Genomic DNA, 14,633 nt, shown 5'->3' on the forward strand with positions numbered 1-14,633 from the left:
GAAATTAAACCAGTCACTCCAGTAATAGAAAGGTAACTGGAGAAAGCTGGAGAACTTGGAGCATTTGCATGACATTAGCACTTATCCTCACATACAACTATTTGTTATAAGTAAGTAAGAGGAGTGATTAAGTCTATGGTGATGTGGACTCCAAAATCATACTGCTGTATTCCAACTCTGGTTGTGTGGCCCTGGGCAAGTTATTTAACCTCTATTCACCTTGACTTTATCATTATCTAAACTGAGGATGATAATAGCACTTATCCCCCTCTCAAAGAGTTATTGTGAAATCTTTATTATATACATCATATGCTTTGTTTGCACAGTTCCTGGCAAATTTTGGGTTGACATCTACCTTGTGTAGTATCATACCCCTAACGCCTAGCATTGTGGTGAGCACATAGTAGGTGCTTTGTGGAAATGGATTAAGTTCATTAATACATGAATAAATTGTACATCATCCCCTCTGACTAATATGTGTTCTCCTACCTCTTCTCCTCACATGAGAAAATCCTTCCCCATTTTTTGTTTTGGGCTTCATATATATTACCACTAGTCCATGAAAAGCCCTCTTTCTCTCTCTCTTTTTTAAATTGCTGTCCCTATTCCAATCCCCTTTATCCCCACAAGGGCTCATTGTAATATGTACAAAATATGTGTGTGTGTGTGTGTGTATGTGTGTGTCTATTTTTCAAAGGTTTATATATATATAATTTGTATTTGCATATTTATAAAATATATGCATTATAAATATAATGAACATATGTATATGAATATACATATTTGAAAAATATAGTGTTGCTTCAAGTATGTTTATGTTTTCTGTTTTGGGGTTTTTTTTTTGTTTGTTTGGGGTTTTAGAGTGTGGAGGAGCAGAAGGAGAGGAAAAGAGAGAATCTTAAGCAGGTTCCATGCCCAGCTTGGAGCCCCAAGACCCTGAGATCATGACCTGAGCCGAAATCAAGAGTTGGTCCCTTAGTAGACTGAGCCACTCAGGTGCCCCCAATTTTTAAAAAAAATTTAAGTGGGCTCTATATTCAGTGTGGAACTGAACTCAGAGCTTGAACTCAGAACTCTGAGATCAAGACTTGAGCTGAAATTAAGAATCAGACCCTAAACTGATTGAGCCACCCTGGTCCCCCCTAAGGTATCTATGCATTTAAAATTTACTTACATAAATCTCCATCCAAATTTCTCTCTTCTACAATTAGGGTAAAGCATGCAGTATCTCCCAAGATAGACAAATTTGTAAAGACTGTGGCAGAATGTCAAATTCCCAATTAGGAAGACAAGAAGAGGTATTTTGTGAAGATGTTCAAAGGATATGGATGGTGCAGCCAAGTCACTATCCTAGGTTGGAGAGAGACCATAAAGCATAGCGGGATACTTTTTGAGAAGACTAAAGCTCTAAAAAACATGTGTGGATATATACTTAGACATAAAATGTTCTTTTGTTTTGTTTTGTTTTTTTGTTTTTGCTTAAGTTCGATTTGCCAAAATATAGTATAACACCCAGTGCTCATCCCATCAAGTGCCCCCCTCAGTGTCCATCACCCAGTTACCCCGTCCCACAGCTCACCTCCCCTTCCACAACCCTTTGTTCATTTCCCAGAGTTACGAGTCTTTCATGATTTGTCTCCCTTTCTAATTTTTCCCACTCATTTCCCCTCCTTTCCCTTATAATCCCTTTCACTAAAACGTTCTACTCAAAGTGTTAAACATTGCTCTCAACCTTTCTGATATTCAGGGCTTGCAAACAGGAACTGAATAATACAAGAATCTATCTGGAGTAGACTCAGTACAGACAAATTGCTCCTTCCTTTGAAATAAAGCCTTGGAGATTCCACATTATTACTTCTTGTTTTTGTTTCACAAGAAAAAATTTGCAAGTCAGAAGGCCCTTTTACTCTTGAAGTAGAGTTTTGCTAACACATATGCCTCTTTGGAATGTTCACATCAGCTCTAAAGATGTTGCTATGGGTATTATTTCATGGAATATTCTCATTTATAGACCAGGAGTCAGACCACACACACACAAACTAATATAAAACATTGCTCTGCCCATTGCCTACCTTCCTCTCCTGCTGGAGCACCAAACGTTCTGCCACAGCTTTCCATCCAAAATGAATTTTGAGGTTTCAAATAATAGGATATCTCCCACTCAAACAGATGGTAACAGACTTTAAGGCCACCAAGCCAATCTATAAGCCCCATGGTCTAAGGCTGGATTACCATAAACTCTAAATTATGTTCTATTAACTTTACCAATCCCTCTTAAAAGAATTATCAATCACTAATTTGGGATTTATAAAGTTTTGCCTTCAGATTCATTTCTCAGAATCTGAGGATATAAATCAATTAATGATGCTATAGGGCTCTGGACTTTTGGAAAAATAACCAACTCCACAAGAAATGTATAGAGGGGAATCGCAGAAAAGGGACCAAGGTTTTAGGCATTAAAAGGAAAACATGGGGGTCTTAAATACTTCAAATATACTGATGTAACTGAAAATTCCTGAAAGATGTATGACTAACAGATGGATCAGGCAAGACTATGACTCAAAGTAGTGCTGTGTCTAAACAAGAGGACATTTTAGAATTAGGCTTCCTACACTGAAGGAAGCATGAAAAGATTACATGAGAGTAGAAGGGTGGAGGGAAGAGGCTGCTCATAACTCCAGGAGGAGAGTCAGAGAAGGAGAGAAAACAAGATTTCTCATAATAAGACCACACTAGCTGTGTTGTATGACTCTGTGCATTTGATAGCATCTTTGGGTATGATTTGGCCTGGAATCCTTTTGTGAAAAATTTTGCAGATACCATATTTCTTGCAATATAATTAGGGCAAAAAGCTAATTCTGATTAAGAATGGCAAATGGTCATGGCTTTAAAAAAAAATACCTCCCCTTTTTTATTAACCACTCAGGTGAAGTCTGTGGAACATGACAAAGCTGGGAGAAGAAAGAGATATTAGTCCCTCTAGATTCAGAGAGTATGTGGGGAGAGAATCTGGTGTACCTTAGCCTGAGAAGGGAACAAAAATCCATGGAACAAAAAGACAGGGCAAGGAGGGACAACCCTACTTGCTCCTATCTTTTTGTTTTGTTTTGTTTTTCTGAAGCACAAATTTTTCTCTGAAAGCCATGAGAAAGAGGCAAGAAATTTTCTGCAAACAGAGAAATGGTTTTATTTAGATCCAGAATTTCATTTCTAGTGTGATGCTTTCTTGGTGAATGAGCATTCTCTGGGCCAGTTTACCACAACACATATTTATCATCACTCTCTTGTGTGGCAGGTGCTGGAAATACAACAGAAAATATGAGGGCTTCATCTTTTTGAAGTCTGCAGTCTACTAGGAATGCTGTCTGATAAAAGTTGGTGAGTAAGACCAGTTTTGTGTTTCTCAGAACAATCCAAACTGTAATAGGTTCCTGGGGAGTTTTTTCTCAAGGGACCCTCAGCTGGCTGTTGGGATTACTGCAATCCAACCCCAGGAATTACATAACTATTCAGATAGTTTATTAGTTGAGGCTGTTGGGGGAGGGGGGAGGTTCTTTGTGTTTAGTTTAGTTTTGTTTTTGGCAATGCTATAGGTCTCTGCAATGCTGTTAGTTCATAGTCCCAAAAGCTGAAGCAAATTCTAAATCAACTCAAATGTGGTGATGGCCTAACCTCATGAAATGCTTCTTTCTTGAACTTGTGACCTTTTGATTGCTTTATTATTGTTGTCATTATTATTGTTACCATTCTTCTCATGAATGGAAATGAGTTGCCTCATTCTACAGGTGTGACTTTATCTTATCAAGTGACTGAGAGAAATGTAAACTCACACAGAAGCTAAAAACAAAATTTGAAGGAGTACCAAAGAAGTTTGTGGGTGTGAAAGTGAATCTATTGGAAGTTTGCTCATCCTGCTGCTTTCTTAGTTCTTCCTTCCCCAGAGTCTAAGGAGCTCTAAACTCAGGGAAAGGAACATCTACTGCTTCATTTTTAAGATTGCTATATTCTCTAAGGCACTCTAGAAGTCCCCTCATTTGTCCACGGTTAGCCCACCAGTGTTTTTCCAGACTCATTTCAAATGCATAACCTGTGATACCCTCCCAAAAACTTTGTGGAAGAACCAGTCATTCCAGCATACCAGTTGTTCACACCATTACCATACCACTTGCCATGCTGAATTGGAATTGCTTATGTTCAGTATCTCTTCTATTGAAGTGTGAGCACTTCTAGAGAAAAAGACTTATCTTATTCCCCTTCTTTCCTATAGAGCATAACAGAAGTTTGGTTCATTTTGTGGAATAAATGAATAATAATGTTTTACTTAGGTTCAAGGAAACATTCTGAAATCTGTCCAAATCAAAATAATAAATGCTCATCTTGGAAGAAAAGGAAGTAGTAAGAGAAATTAAGAAAAAGAAGTAGTTCAGCCCTACAGATGCATAGTTGACCAAATATACTGACCAGAGGTTTTTTTTTGTTTTATTTTGTTTTTTTTTTTTTTCAAGGAGAATCTCATAAGGATCAGCTTTAAGAGAAAATACTTTACTACTTTACAGATAGTAAAGCCATTGCCTAGAATGAGTAGTTTAAGTTAGTAAAATACACAAAAAAGTTGCCCTCCTTTCTTTTAGTAGTATAACAATAACACATTTCAACTAACTGTGGGAATTTGAGACTTGAAATTTGAAATGTTTTAGATCAGGAAAAGTCCCTATCCTTCTCAGAAATGGTAGTGGTAGAACCTTTCCTAAATCAGTTACTCTAATGCTGGACAGATGGACAAATGCTTACATCCTCTGAAGTGTCTAACCACTCTTCTACCACAAAATCTATTAAACTAACTTGAATAGGAGAGGATGCATAGGCTGCATGGTTTAGGCCAGATGATTTTGTACACTACTTTCAGTCTAGGAGTCTGTTTTATCAAAGGACAGTTGCTTATGATATTTACAGCCTGCAATAGCTTTCATGATTGATTTAGGATTTTTTAAAAAGGGCAATGAGACAATTCGGCAAGGAAAAGGAAATAAAAGGCATCCATGCTGGAAAGAAAAAGTAAAGTGCTCTCTGTTGACAGATGAGATGATCTTATATGTAGAAAATTCTAAAGATAGCACACACATGCACATGCACACGCACACACACCTGTTAATGATAACAAATGAATTAAGGAAATTTCCAGGTTATAAAACCAACACACAAAAATCAGTTGTATTTCTATGCACTAACAATGACTAATACAAAAAGGAAGTAAACAGTTCCATTTACGATAGTATCAAAATGAATAAAATAGTTACAGATGAATTTAAACAAGGAAGCAAAAGATTTGTGCATGAAAAGTTATAAAATTTACTGAAAGAATTTAAAGAATACATAAATAAATGGAAAAACATCCCACGTTTATGGATTGGAAGATTTAATTCTGCTAAGATGACAATACTACTTAAAGTGACCTACAGATTTAATCCAATCCCTATCAAAATCCCAATGTTTTTTTTTTTTTTTTGCAGAAATAGAAAAAACAATCTTAAAATGTATATGAAATCTCAAGGGACTCAGAATAGCTAAAACAATCTTGAAAATGAAGAACAAAAGTGGAAGAACTCCCTTTCTTGATCTCAAAACTTACTACAAAAAATAGTCCTCAAAATTGTATGGTACTGGCATAAGGACAGAAATATAGACAAATGGAACAGAATGGAGAATCCAAAATAAGCTTGAATATATAGTCTTGATTTTTAACAAGGATGCCAAGATCATTCAATGGGGAAAGGGCAGTCTTTTTAATGACTGGTGCTGGGAAAACTGGATATCCAGGTGTAAAACAGTGAAATTGTATGCTTCCTTATACCATATACAAAAATTACCACAATTGGATCAAACACTTAAACCTAAGAAATAAGACTCTTAGAAGAAAACACGGGAAAAAATCACATAACACTGGATTTGGCAATGATTTCTTATATATGACACCAAAGGCCTAGACAAGAAAAGAGTAGATAAATCAGACTTCATCAAAATTATAAACTGTTGTATATCAAAGGTTGCTGTCAACAGAATGAAGAGGTAACCCATGGAATAGGAGAAAATATTTGCAAAGCACATATCTAATAAGGGACTAATATCCAGAATATTTAAAGAGCTCCTACTACCTAACAACAAAAAATAAAGAATTGAAACATGAGCAAAAGACTTGAACAGACGTTTCTCTAAAGAAGATATACAAATGGCCAATAAAACACACGAAAACATGTTCAACATTACTAGCCATATGGAAACGAAAATCAAAACAATAATGAAATACCACTTGACACCTATTAAAATAAGTATTATCCTAAAAAAGGAAAAAATAAAAAGTATTGGTAAAGATGTGGAGATATTGAAACACTTGTGCATTGCTGGTGGGGATATAAAATGATATAGCTACCATGGGAAACACGGTGGCATTTTTCTCAAAAAGCTAAACAGAATTACCGTATGTTTCAGCAATTTCACTCTTTGATATACGCTCAAAAGAGTTGAAAGCAGGTATTCAAACAGGTACTTGTGTACCAGTTTTCATGGCAGCAGCATTCACATAAAACCCGGAAGTAGAAACAACCCAAGTGTTCATCAACAGATGAATGCATAAAAAAAATGTGGTATATACATGCAATGGAATATTATCCAGCCTTAAAAAGGAATGAAAATCTAATATATGCTAAATATGGATTAACATTGAAACATCATGCTAAGAAAATAAACCAGAACATAAAAGTTGACATATTGTTTAATTCCATTTATATAAAACTGGGCTTTTTTAGAGAAAAGTATGTGGGTATAAAGAGAATTTTTTTTCATAGAAATTAGTGGAAATGTCAGGGCCTTTGATAATGTTTTTGAAGATGATTTGTTTCTTTTAAAATTTGCTCTGACCTTAGTTCTATCCAGACATACTGGTGTGCCAAAATTCCTAGTAGTTTACTGTTAGTTGAAATAAATTTTTTAAAGAGGGGATTTATAATTCCTTTATAATCTTCTAGTAGTTAAAAGAGGGAATTTACAATCCCTTATACTCAAATATCTCAGATGGTATCTTAATTTAGTACATATATCCCATATATTACCCTGGTTAATTGCATTTGACTTTTGTCAACTTGTACATAACTGCAAGATTTGGAAAATTGAATCATCTAAAATATGTTCACAAATATTTTGCTGGTCACAATGTTTTCTTTCCAATCCTCACTTTTAATAAAACCATCACATCCAGTTCCTTAAAGATTCAATTCCAAAGTGGCTTTTGATTACACCAAAGACTAAAAATAGTTTGGTATGATTCATGATGTGGTTTTTTTTTTTTTTGAGATTTTTCATTCATGTATTTATTCCACAATCAAAAAAAATAATAATTTAAAGCCATAACATTTTGAAAAGATAAAGGAGACTTTGTGTCACAGTTGCATTAATAAAACACACTGGTCTAAAGTGCAACACTAAACAGGTGTTATCTGTTCCCGAGGTGGAATAAATACATAACAATTACACATAAAATTTCACTAAAGATCTGAGATGAGGCAAATAACCCTTGAAAAGAAACTCTCCAACGAACAGAGGCAGATTGCATGTAATTTTTCTTAACATTTTACCACAAGAAGGAAAAATTCTCACGGTGTCGACTAGCGCAAACCCCTCTTTCATGCTCCTGGCCTTGGCTTCTCTCTTCCTCGGTAGCATCCAAATCCAGGAAAGCCTCTGCCCACCCTTCCCCCCCATATTCAAAAACACAACCGTGGGTCCCTAAGGACTTCAGCATAGACTGCTGCCAATAAGCCTAAATGTGCAACCTTCCTCTAGAACCTCCAGGGAAGTCAGGAGCCCAAGGAGCAGCAGCATTGCTTTACACAATAGTTTTAACTGCCCAATGAGCTCTGATGGACCATGTGTATTTCATAAACAAACCAAAATATTGCCTTAATATCTTTCTACTTTTCTAGAAAAATATTAAGCAAACCATTCAAGTAAAAAAGAAAAATATTTACAGAACACTGAAAAATGAAAATTCAAAGGGTTTATGCCAGAACGTAAATCAGTCCTCTGCAGCCTAAGTCATTTGTTTCTGCGCTGCGAAGCCACGGAGAGAGCAATCAGACAGCAGATGGTCCCCCACCCCCACCCCCACAATGTCAGTGCCATGGTGGTCCGGTAAAGCATTTGGTCAGATAGGCCTCGTTTCGGGTGGATGGGCACACCATCAGACTTCTGGAAAAACTTCTGCAAAGTTCCAGAGGGAACTTTGTTTTCCCTAGCATAATCATATACAGTAAAATCAGAACTCAAGTTTGGTTGGTGTGGCAAATGTGATAGGCGGTGCTTCTGGGGAAACCACAGGCCTTAATCCCTGCGGGCTAGCATAGGCTTCCAGAGGCTTCGAAGCCCACATTCCAATCAACTTCTGCGTGAAGCCGCTAAACTCGTGATACAGGAGGCGGGTGCCCGGGAACCCCGCAGCCGGGCCTGCCCGACTGCCTCAGAGAAGGCGATTCACGAGGTTTGTCTGTATATGCTGCTTCCCCTCCCTAACCCTGACTGCTGACCATCTTTTAGCATTTCTATTAGAATGTGGACACATAGAAAGATAGATCCCTATTTGACAAAATATTCTCATAATGTTAATGGAAAAAAGTTGCTCTGTGATCAAATAAGTTGAGAAATAATTAATAGAATAGAGTTGGTATAAGAGTCTTTTTCTGATTTAGAGGGAGAAATTCAGCTTTTTACCATAAAATTTGAAATTAGAAATGGAATTTTTGTAGCTTCTCTACAAGGAAGCTTCCTTGTTTCTACTGTGTCAATTTTTTTTAAGATTGATTGATTGATTGATTGATGTGAGAGAGAGAGAGAGAGAGAGAGAGAGAGAGAGAGAGAGAGAGGCAGAGACACAGGCAGAGGGAGAAGCAGGCTCCATGCAGGGAGCCCGACATGGGACTCAATCCCGGGACTTCAGGATCGCGCCCAGAGCCAAAGGCAGGTGCTAAACCGCTGAGCCACCCAGGGATCCCCAAGTGGTTTGTTTTTTTTTTTTTAATCGTGAAAGAGTATTGGAGTTTGTCCAGTGCTTTTTTGTATTAATTGATCATATGCTTTGTTTTATTAATAGTATATTACTTTTATCGATTTTCACATGTTAATGTAACATTGCATTCCTGGGATAAATTTCTCTTGGTCGCGGTATATAATCCTTCTTATGTCTTGTTAGATTCATTTTGCTAGTATTTTTTTAAGATTTTATTTATTTATCCATGAGAGATAGAGAGAGAGAGAGAGAGAGAGAGAAAGAGAGAGAGAGAGAGAGAGAGAGAGGCAGAGAAGCAGGCTCCACACAAGGAGCTCGATATGGGACTCGATCCCAGGTCTCCAGGATCATGCTCTGGGCTGAAGGCGGTGCTAAACCGCTGAGCCACCCGGGCTGCCCCGCATTTTGCTAGTATTTTGTTGAAGATTTTTAGATTTACATCCATCAGAGATATTGGTCTGTCATTTTCTTTGTGATATCCTTGTCTGATTTTCAAAACAGGATAATGCTGGCCTCATAGAATGATTGTAAAGTGTTTCTTTCTCTCCTCCCTCCCCTGCAGTCATTTCAAATAGTCTAGTCAGTGAAAGACTGTACTAATTCTTTTTTAAATGTTTGGTGGAATTCACCAATGGAATCATCTGAACTTGGATTTTTATTTATGAAGTTTTTAAATTACTAATTCAGTCCTTAATATGTATGGGTCTAGGGATCCCTGGGTGGCGCAGTGGTTTAGCACCTGCCTTTGGCCCAGGGCGCGATCCTGGAGACCCGGGATCGAATCCCGCGTCGGGCTCACGGTGCATGGAGCCTGCTTCTCCCCCTGCCTGTGTCTCTGCCTCTCTCTCTCTCTCTCTCTTTCTCTGTGACTGTCATAAATAAATAAATAAAAATTAAAAAAAATATGTATGGGTCTATTCAGATTTCTTATTTCTGCTTGAGGCTATTTTGGTAGTTTGTGTCCTAGGAATTTGTCCATTTCACCTAAAGTTTTAAGACTTGTCATACAGTTTTTCATATTCCCTTATAATCTTCTCTAATATTGCTAGTATAGTCCCTCTTATATCCTTGTTAGTCTAGCAAATTGAGTATTCTCTCTTTTTATCTTGCTAGCATGGCTAAAGACTTCTCAATTTTGTTGTACTTTTTAAAAAACTAACTTTTAGATTTTTTTCTATTATTTTTCTGTTCTCTATTTCAGTTATTTCTACTCTAATCCTTGTTATTTTCTTCATTCTGTTTGCTTTCAGTTTGGTTTTTGCTTTTTTTCTGAATTTATTAAGGTAAAAGGTTATTTTTTTTTTAATTTTTATTTATTTATGATAGGCACACAGTGAGAGAGAGAGAGGCAGAGACACAGGCAGAAGGAGAAGCAGGCTCCATGCACCGGGAGCCCGACGTGGGATTCGATCCCGGGTCTCCAGGATCGCGCCCTGGGCCAAAGGCAGTCGCTAAACTGCTGCGCCACCCAGGGATCCCGTAAAAGGTTATTAATTTGAGATCTTTCTCTTTTTTAAATATAGGCACTTTTTTGCACCTATAAATTTCTTTTTAGGAATTACTTTAGCTGCATTCCATAATTTAGTATACTTTCTTTTTTTATTTGAATACTTGTCATTGTATTTTCTAATTTCCCTCATGATTTCTTCTTTGATCCATTAGTTATAAATTTCTACATATTTGTGAATTTCCCAAATTTCCTTCTCATTTTTGATACCTAATATAATTCCAGTGGTGTCAAAGAAAATAACTGGTATAGGTGTAAGTCAATGAAATTTACTGATGCCTGTTTTACAGTTTAGCATATAATTTATCCTGACAAATTTTTATATGCACTGAAGAAAAATGTATATTCTGCTATTGTTGAGTGGAACATTTTGTAGATGTTAGATTTAGTTGATTAGTTTTGTTCTTCTAATTCTTTCTTGAATTTTTGGGATTGAACTCTTTTACTTTTTTTTTTTTTTTTTTTTTTACTTTTTTGGGGGATTGAACTCTCTTTCAACCTATTTGTGTCTTTGAATTTAAAGCATATTTCTTGTACACAAAATAAAAAAGGATTGTATTATGTTTTCATATATTCTGCAAACCTATACGTTTTGATAGGAGTGTTTAATTCACTTTATTATAATTGCTGATAGGTATGATTTATATATGGCATTTTGCTCTTGTTTTTAATATATGGCTTATGTCTTTTTGCTCCTTTGTTTTTCTGTTACTGTATTTTTTTGTGTTAAATACATATTTTCTACTGTACCCATTTGATTTCCTTGTTGTTTCTCTTATTATATTTTTTAATAGTGGTTGCCTTAGAGATTCAATCAGCATTTTAACTTAAAACAGTCTAGTTCAGGTTAATATTAACTTTATTCAATAGTATATAAAACCTTTGCTTTGATATACCTCTGCTCCCTCTCCGTTTTTAGTATTATTATTTTCATACAGATTATATATTTATACATTCCAAGTACAACAGTTTTATAGTTATTGCTTTATGCAGTTATCTTTTAAATCAGATAAAAGAATAAAAGAGAAACAAAAATATGTTTATACTGTCTTATATTTATCTACCTACTTACCTTTTCTAGTGCTCTTTATTTATTCATGTGGATTTGAGTTACCATCTGGTGTCTTTTCTTTTTAGCCTGACGGGCTTCTTTTAGTATTTCTTATTGGATAACTCCGCTAATAACAAAGTGTCTCAGAATTTGTTTATCTGGGAATATCTTAATTTCCCCTTCATTTGTGAAGGATAGTTTTACTGGATATATCATTCTTGGCTGACAGTCTCTTTCTTTAGTATTTTGAATATTTCATCCCACTTCCTTCTGGCTTCTATGGTTTCTGATGAGTATCCTTTATATGTGATTAGTCACTTTTCTTCTTGCTTTCAAGATTCTATCTTTGTCTTTCAAATGTTTGTTTATGAAGTATCTTTGTGTAGATCTCTCTGAGTTTATCTTATGGTTTATGGAGGTTTTGGGATATGTTGATTTATTAATGCTTTTCATCAAATTTTGGAAGTTTGGGGTTATTATTTCTTCAAGTATTCTTTCTGCCCCATTCTCTTTTCTTTCCTTCTTAGACACTAATTTTTCATATGTTTATATGCTTGAGTGCGTTTGCAGGTCTCTGAGGTACCACTCATTTTTTTTTTCATTCTTTTTCTTTCTGTTTCTTAGGACTGGACAATCTTAATTGGCCTATCTTCAAACTCATTGATTCTTTCTTCTGCAAGCTCAATTATTTTAGCACCTCTAGTGAACTTTTTAATTTTAATTTTGTACTTTCCAACTCTAGAATGTCTGAGTTATTTTTTTTAAAAATTCCTTTTTATTGCTATTCTCCAATTGGTAAGATATTATTGTCATACTTTCTTTTAATTATATTATTATCTTAATATTTTAATAATAACTGATTTAAAGCCTTGTCTACTAAGTCCATGATTGGTTTTCCTTCAGGGACATTTTCCCTTAGCTCTCCTTTATTCCTGTGTATGTGTCATATTTTCATTTTTTTGCATGTCTCATAATTTTTGTTGAAAGTGGATACTTTAGATGCTATATTTTACATTATAATAACTATGGTATCAGATCCTCATCCCCTCCAAAGTTTGTTATTGTTACTGATATTCTGTAATATGTGGCCACTGAGTTCTCTGATAGGTTTCTTTTTTTTAAGTTCTCATTTTTAATCTGGACTTCTAAGGGTCATCTTTGAACCAATATTATTTAGTGACAGCCAACAATCTTTCATGAGATTTTCCTAAAAGCTTTACTTGTATGTCACCCTTCGCCAATGGGATCTGTGTGTGAAGACATGTCTTCAAACCTCGAGCAATTTATCAAACAGTCTTAGCTTTCATTTCCTGCCTATGCAGGAACTCAATGTCAGCCAAACATGGACTGGAATGACTAGAGCCTTCTTTTTTTCCCAGGTCAAGTCTTGCATACACGCTGTCTTCTAGATCTCTAGCAATATATCAGGGCTTTTTAAAGTTCCCCAGTTCTAGCTGTGGAAGGGTCTCAGTGGAAACATCCAGATGCACATACCTGGGAATCCTGAAGGATGGTACTCAGGTGATTCTGAAGTTCTTTCCTTATTTCCCAAGGCCTGTCCTTGGTACTCGAACATGTGGCCAAATTGTTGTTAGGAACAATAGACTGGTTAAGACCCAGTATCTGGTTGAAGTAGTTGCCACATTTAAAATATCATATAAATGCCATATACTGTGGATTCTAGCCACAGATGCTTACATGTCCTCCAAAAGGTTAAGTGAAGCCAGTTGTACCTGAAAGGTCACCAATGCAGGAAATATATCTGAGTGGCTTTCCACTGAGAATGAGAATAAGGTTTTAGAGAATGCTGCATACATTCCAATCACTTGTCTTACCTGTTGCCATGAGGTTACACTTGGCAAAGAGAGGGGGGCAGGAGTAAAGATGGGGAGATGAAATCTGAGAAGCATTTACCCAAAAGAGACTAAATCATTCAAAATACATTATTCAAACTGGAAAAGCCTGTGTTGCAAGAAATAGGGAATCTTTGTATAAGAAGAAACATGACTATGCCTTCATTGAGATAGAAGATTTCACTGCTTCTGTTTCCTGAGTCTTGAATGCCCTCCACCTCTACCCCTTTTCCACCTGACTGGCTACCTGTCCCTAATGAATTAACTTGAACATCTGTTTCTTATTCCCCAGTCTGAGTTGAAGACTGGTTCCCTGGCTCCCGCAGTACCTTACCCATCTCTATCTTCCTCCCACCAATACTGCATGTATTCACTTTTCTGTTTTTCCCACTGAACTGTGAGCTCCTGGATGCCTTTTGTCAGTGTTTAATCTAGTACCTGGGAAAAAGAAGTTATTCATTTCAGTATGTATGACTGAAGTATGTAGTACTGACTGTTCATTACTTTTTATTCTGTTTCTTAAATTTTATCACTTTGTACTTTTTATTCACTCGAATTATTGAGCACCTACCATAGATTTAGTACTAAATAAAATTCAGTCCTTAAAGCTGAAGAGCTTATAATTCTTTGGGGCAGATAAATGCAACTTCAAAATCCAATGTATTAAATACTTTAAGAAAAAAAAGTTGTGGGATTAGAATAGACAAAGCTCTAACTTTCATGTGGTATCAAGATAGATTTAATATAGAAGGATATGTTTTATTTGAACCTCAAAGAATAAGTTAAATTTCACAAAAAAATATGGATATGGTGGAGAGAATCACTGAACAGATGTGAATAGCAAGATTATTCAAGTTTACATGTTTATTTTTTTTCAAGTTTACATGTTTAACATTTATTATTCCATCCAAGACTTGAAAAGATGGAGATAGATTGACTAAAAGCCTCAACTATATTTACTAGGTGGAGTCTAGAAGATACTTGAATTATAACTTTATGTCATAATAACTATGGTATCAGATCCCCATCCCCTCCAAAGTCTGTTATTGTTACCATATTCTGTAATATGTGGCCACTGAGTTTTCTGAGAGGTTTCTTTTTTTTCTTTTTTTTTTTTTAGTTCTCATTTTTATTTTTAATCTGGATTTCTAAGGGTCATCCTTGAAC

The 14,633-nt window shown here is 35.8% G+C and overlaps 1 pseudogene; it reads right to left on the minus strand.

The window, feature by feature from the left end:
• Nucleotides 1-8,088: 8,088 nt before the first annotated feature.
• LOC129505778 (cytochrome c oxidase subunit 7A-related protein, mitochondrial-like) lies at nucleotides 8,089-13,458 on the minus strand (annotated as a pseudogene).
• Nucleotides 13,459-14,633: the final 1,175 nt, after the last annotated feature.

Source organism: Nyctereutes procyonoides, unplaced genomic scaffold, assembly GCF_905146905.1.
Source record: "Nyctereutes procyonoides isolate TBG_1078 unplaced genomic scaffold, NYPRO_anot_genome, whole genome shotgun sequence".
Lineage (NCBI taxonomy): Eukaryota > Metazoa > Chordata > Mammalia > Carnivora > Canidae > Nyctereutes > Nyctereutes procyonoides.